Source organism: Lineus longissimus, chromosome 19, assembly GCF_910592395.1.
Source record: "Lineus longissimus chromosome 19, tnLinLong1.2, whole genome shotgun sequence".
Lineage (NCBI taxonomy): Eukaryota > Metazoa > Nemertea > Pilidiophora > Heteronemertea > Lineidae > Lineus > Lineus longissimus.
The window spans coordinates 10,553,200-10,559,381 of record NC_088326.1 but is presented as its reverse complement, the minus strand read 5'-3'; the positions used below and the strand labels follow the sequence as shown (position 1 = coordinate 10,559,381).

Sequence of the window (6,182 nt, the reverse complement as noted above, 5' to 3'; positions counted from 1 at the left end):
GCGCGGTTAGGGGCCAAAGCGTAATGGACGACACGGGCAGCGTTTGACAGAGAAGGTCTATGAGAGTCAAAGGGTCATAGATGTGCTTACAAATTGCAGCGAGAGAAGCCAGTGCTGTGCATATGCGCGCACTCTCCAATCTGTATTCACCCTCACGAAACCCCTTTTTCTAATCAGGGACGTCATACTTTCGCGCAAAAGATGATGTTATCGCAAAATCCGCCAAGGCGTTCATCTTAGTGTACAAAAGATTGCTGACTTCGGAGCCAAGTTTTCCGAACTGTCAAACAGCCTTACGGAAACTCAACCCCAATAAAAGGGTCATCAAGACAAGGCCGAAGTGCGACAAACAATCGGACGGCGAAACTAAAGCTTCAAGAGAACACTAACCAATAACCTTGAAATCTGACGTCAAGAGTTGAAAATTTTTAGAAGGACCCTCGAATGGTCTTGAGGACTGAGCCGTGAAGGTTTACGACCAGCGCCAACCACATTTTGGAGAAAAACAATAGCATTATGGTATTTGACGCACGATGCCGTGAGCTCTTCATCGTTCTGCGCGAAATTAAGAATTCCGTGTTTTAGACGTAACCGAATATGCGTACCAGCGGCTCCGAATCACTTTCTCGTTTTTTCAATGAAATTGTCTAATTTGGACATTATTTGCAATTCGCTGTTTCTGTGGTAGCTTTGCACATATGGCGTTTATTTTGATTTAAGTTCCTGATAGAATTCTCCCTCGGGGTCAGGGTTCCAAGTTTTAATGACCATATGCGACCAAAATTACATTTTAAACACCAGCGTCTCGTTAAAATCTCTTTTGTTGTCATCAAATGAAAGTCTGCTGTTCAGTTTATGTCGTCTCATTAGGCGGTCTCTCTGCTTAACATTGTATGATTTAGCCTTTCTCCCCTCTTACTAATTTCTCAGAAGCTTTTTCCTCATGAAAAATGTGTGCCTTTCTTTAAGTTTGTCAAAAAATGCTTTACACGTATAATTCTCAATCTATTGTCCTAGTTGACGCTCAAATCAATATGATTTGATGGTTATACATGTATAAACCATATTGGCCGATGTTGTGTCTGTAGGAGGAAACCAGAGTTCCAGGAGAGAGAGAGAGAGATAGAGAGAGATAGAGGTTAGTTCTCATCACTCCAACGTACACGTAAAACGTTAACAACATACATGTACCACAAAAGTGTACATGCACGTGCAAAAAATGACTTTGAAATGTAAAATATGTAAGCTCATGTCAATTTTATCTACAACTAATTTATCTGCCATATAAAAATATCACATTCATCAGTCAGAACAACGGCAAACGAAAAACAAACCCGAAAAATTTTGCCGAAACCCGGGATCGAACCAGGGACCTTTAGATCTTCAGTCTAACGCTCTCCCAACTGAGCTATTTCGGCTGGTTATAATCCCAGGCCTATAACTATACTTTGTCACCAGTCGGCCCAAAATACAGGCAAATGCAATTGTGTATATGCGTGGTCCTCCTAAAAGATGACAATCATGTAGGGTAGCAAATTACAATATGAACTACATACAGGTGTGTTATATAAAGCCACCAAAACGAAAAAAACAAACAACAAAAAGGGTTGCAAAAGCAATGGTCGTCTTTTCAGTGTCCATTGATAATATTGGCCCCCCACGAGTAATAGGGCAGGAGCTGGTAGACCTACCACAAATTACTTGGCCCAGCATTCTACTTGCGACTTAAGGAAGGAGTTATTGGTGTCAAAGCCCACATTCAGCTGTTTTCCTAGCATTGCCTTGGTGAGCTGGCTATCACTCATGCTCCATGTACAGTTTGGCGCTAAAGTTCGACTAGATTCTTATTTAAAACGTCCTCTCTAAATTTATCACGGTTACCAGAGTGGCCCCAGAAGTCATAAAACAGATGTACAGGCGCGAGTTGCGTCAAGGTTTGGCTGAAATTGTTAGGCACCTGTACCATAAAGCCTATAGTTCCATTAGCGCTGGTGGCATTTTGATGACGGTCACTTTACAAGCAGGGCATATCAGGAAGAGGTATTGGCAATTTCTAGGTTAATGGAAGCAGGGTTTCAGGCTGTGCCGGGTTTAACCTGTCTTTTACCAGGACAGCCTTGTTAGAATCGAAGGGCTGTTTAAGGACCAAGGGTATTATTAAGGGCAATATTAACCAGTTGAAAAAAGATTTTTGCCGAAACCCGGGATCGAACCAGGGACCTTTAGATCTTCAGTCGAACGCTCTCCCAACTGAGCTATTTCGGCTGGTTATTATACCAGGCCTATAACTATACTTTGGAACTAGTCGACCCAAAATACAGGCAAATGCAATTGTGTAAATGCGTGGTCCTCCTAAAAGATGACAATCATGTAGGGTAGCAAATTACAATATGAACTACATACAGGTGTGTCATATAAAGCCACCAAAGCAAAACAAACAAACAACAAAAAGGGTTGCAAAAGCAATGGTCGTCTTTTCAGTGTCCATTGATAATATTGGCCCCCCACGAGTAATAGGGAGGAGCTGGTAGACCTACCACAAATTACTTGGCCCAGCATTCTACTTGCGACTTAAGGAAGGAGTTATTGGTGTCAAAGCCCACATTCAGCTGTTTTCCTAGCATTGCCTTGGTGAGCTGGCTATCACTCATGCTCCATGTACAGTTTGGCGCTAAAGTTCGACTAGATTCTTATTTAAAACGTCCTCTCTAAATTTATCACGGTTACCAGAGTGGCCCCAGAAGTCATAAAACAGATGTACAGGCGCGAGTTGCGTCAAGGTTTGGCTGAAATTGTTAGGCACCTGTACCATAAAGCCTATAGTTCCATAAGCGCTGGTGGCATTTTGATGACGGTCACTTTACAAGCAGGGCATATCAGGAAGAGGTCTTGGCAATTTCTAGGTTAATGGAAGCAGGGTTTCAGGCTGTGCCGCGTTTAACCTGTCTTTTACCAGGACAGCCTTGTTGGAGTCGAAGGGCTGTTTAAGGACCAAGGGTATTATTATGGGCAATATTAACCAGTTCAAAAAAAGTTTTGCCGAAACCCGGGATCGAACCAGGGACCTTTAGATCTTCAGTCTAACGCTCTCCCAACTGAGCTATTTCGGCTGGTTATTATCCCAGGCCTATAACTATACTTTGGAACTAGTCGGCCCAAAATACAGGCAAATGCAATTGTGTAAATGCGTGGTCCTCCTAAAAGATGACAATCATGTAGGGTAGCAAATTACAATATGAACTACATACAGGTGTGTCATATAAAGCCACCAAAGCAAAACAAACAAACAACAAAAAGGGTTGCAAAAGCAATGGTCGTCTTTTCAGTGTCTATGATTGATAATATTGGCCCCCCACGAGTAATAGGGCAGGACCTGGTAGACCTACCACAAGTTACTTGTCCCAGCATTCTGCTTCCGACTTTAAGAAGGATATATTGGTATCGAAGTCCACATTCAGCTTTTTTTATAGCATTGCCTTGGTGAGCTGGCTATCACTCATGCTCCATGTACAGTTTGGCGCTAAAGCTCGACTAGATTCTTATTTAAAACGTCCTCTCTAAATTTATCGCGGTTACCAGAGTGGCCCTAGAAGTCACAAAACAGATGTACAGGCGCGGGTTGCGTCAAGGTTTGGCTGAAATTGTTAGGCACCTGTACCATAAAGCCTATAGTTCCATTTGCGGTAATGGCATTTTGGTGACAGTCACTTTACAAGCAGGGCATATCAGGAAGGGGCCTTGGCAATTTCTAGGTTAATGGAAGCAGGGTTTCAGGTAGTGCCGCATTTAACCTGTCTTTTACCAGGACAGCCTTGTTAGAGTCGAAGGGCTGTTTAAGGACCAATGGTATTATTAAGGGCAATATTAACCAGTTGTCGGCTGACAGTCACCTCCTTTTCTACATAAGTAGTTTCCATCAACAAAATAGCACAAAAAGGAAAAATCTGACTGAATTGTCACGTTTTTCCGATGTTGACCCGAGTTACATGTAGCTCTCCATGCGTTGAGCCTTTCCACGTCGAGTGATGCACTGGTAGGCGTTTCCTGGAACCATGGATGAATGGAATGACACGATAAAAACTCAATATGAAAGTATTTAATGAAGTGGCATTGGACTGTGCTTAAATTCTTCCATTTAAGTAATATATGAAGCATCGAAATAATCTTAAGCTGCCAACTGCAATATTCGTACCTCCACTAAATCAAATACTGGCAAGAACAACGCATGACGCCGAATCGATACTATCGCTGGTGTAATCATCGTCAGCATGACATGGATATGTGCAGATACCAACCACTAGTTCATGAAATCTATCTGTCAAGCAACACACATGTTTATCAGATTTATCAATAAGAATAACAGCAATTAAAAAAATCAGATTTATCAATAAGAATAATAGCAAATAAAAAAAGTTTTGCCGAAACCCGGGATCGAACCAGGGACCTTTAGATCTTCAGTCTAACGCTCTCCCAACTGAGCTATTTCGGCTGGTTAGATCTATCGGGGCCTAGTATTGAACTGACTCACTATATAGGCCATGTATGCAGGTGTTTGTAATAACAAGAGATATGAAGAGAATATGAATTATACAATTGTTTGCATAATATTAGGCCTAGTAGTCCCCGTGATTAAAGGCCTACGCCGTTCGTTAAATATTTGAAATTTGCAAGTTAATTTGATAACATCCGGATGATAGTCAAGTTTGCTGTTATGTACTGTGACAAATTTACACAAACATTGTTTGTACTATCAAAAATAAGAGAAACTGTATTAGTTTCCCAAATTCAAATGCTCATCAAATGGACATGTATAAGGCAAATCGCAAGTTTCTTGCCACGTTGGCAAGATTATGTTTGCTTTTTAAAACGCCAGATGTCGCAATTTCACTCAACCCAGTACGCAGGACCTGTTAAGTGACGACCGCATGGTCATATACAGTACAGTGAGGTCGTACGGGCACGGGGCTGGCCAACAGATCATACACAGTGCTTGGAAGTAACTTCCTTGCACTGTGTATGGCCTTGTGTTAATTAACGAGATAGTTTGGAACGGGATGTATGCGTCTCGGATGCGTCTTGAATGGTTGAATACAAGTAATTCAGCCAGGGCATAAATGAGTTACTGTAGTTTTCAAAAAGCGAAAGGTCGTTTCTGTAATGACCAAGTCACAGTAATTTGGCGGTGCAGTTGGGGCTCTGTTGGAATAAAAAAAACAACGATTCTCCACGATAACCCCCGCCCCCCCCGCGATATCGATCCAGTGAGGGTGTGCTGGCTTTAAAAGTTGGCGTATTGTCCGCTCATGGTCCCCGATCAACCCCGGCACCACGCCGTGGGAAATGATTAGCCCATATCATCGCTAAATACCGCAAAACAGGTCTCTCGCCACGACTACTGGCTATTAACGAAACTATTGTCCTAACTCGCCAAAGAAACCACATGCGGGGTCTTAACATCTGTTGCGAAAATTTGGTTAAGCCGGACTGTCTGTACCTCGTGCTCGGATAAAATCCGATGCGGGAAAATGGTGAGTGCGTCGTGATTATAAAACCAAAATGACACTTAATGGACGAGGTCACTTTTGTGTTGAGAGGGATTATGAACAAAAGCTTGTCCCCAAGTCAATGAGGTTGTAAAATCTACTGAGAATGCGCTCCGCAAATTCTACTTGAGATCCTGGTGGTGAGGCTTAATCCTTATGGCCGCGGCATATTGTGGACTCGCGGATTTCTATGCGACAGCACTGACCCCGTTCTTGTTGGCCTTTCAGCAACATAGCAGGACCCTCCATTCATTCCCTAAGTCATCTTCAAATTTGGACTAATTATATCTATCCTCGGGCGTGAAAGAAACCCGCTGCTTATCGCATGAATTTTGCTGGGAGATTACAAAGAATGTTTTAATGAATGTTGGATGTAAGACAATTGCTGGAGGGTTCTGTTGAATCTTCTTGCATTTTATTTTTCCGACCATATACAGTCCAAGTCACAACCTCTTTACGCGCGAGTTGCACGCCAATGCAAGGCACAGTGCATTTCGAACTGCACGCAGTGCTACATTGTACATGTAACCGAAGTGTTTTGGAATTCGGTATCGTTTTCCGTAGCAAAGTCAGTGTTAATTCAAAGGAGAAACAACGCAGCTACATTCTATATTAATATAAGAAGGAAGGCTGGAAGAA

At 42.4% G+C, this 6,182-nt stretch overlaps 4 non-coding genes across 4 annotated transcripts; all 4 read right to left on the bottom strand.

The window, feature by feature from the left end:
- Positions 1 to 1,345: 1,345 nt before the first annotated feature.
- Trnaf-gaa (transfer RNA phenylalanine (anticodon GAA)) lies at positions 1,346 to 1,418 on the bottom strand. Its single transcript has one exon. It is a non-coding gene; the product is annotated as a tRNA-Phe (tRNA).
- A 774-nt stretch (positions 1,419 to 2,192) lies between these two features.
- Trnaf-gaa (transfer RNA phenylalanine (anticodon GAA)) lies at positions 2,193 to 2,265 on the bottom strand. The gene has a single exon. It is a non-coding gene; the product is annotated as a tRNA-Phe (tRNA).
- Positions 2,266 to 3,037: 772 nt separating this feature from the next.
- Trnaf-gaa (transfer RNA phenylalanine (anticodon GAA)) lies at positions 3,038 to 3,110 on the bottom strand. Its single transcript has one exon. It is a non-coding gene; the product is annotated as a tRNA-Phe (tRNA).
- A 1,306-nt stretch (positions 3,111 to 4,416) lies between these two features.
- Trnaf-gaa (transfer RNA phenylalanine (anticodon GAA)) lies at positions 4,417 to 4,489 on the bottom strand. Its single transcript has one exon. It is a non-coding gene; the product is annotated as a tRNA-Phe (tRNA).
- Between the last annotated feature and the right edge of the window lie 1,693 nt (positions 4,490 to 6,182).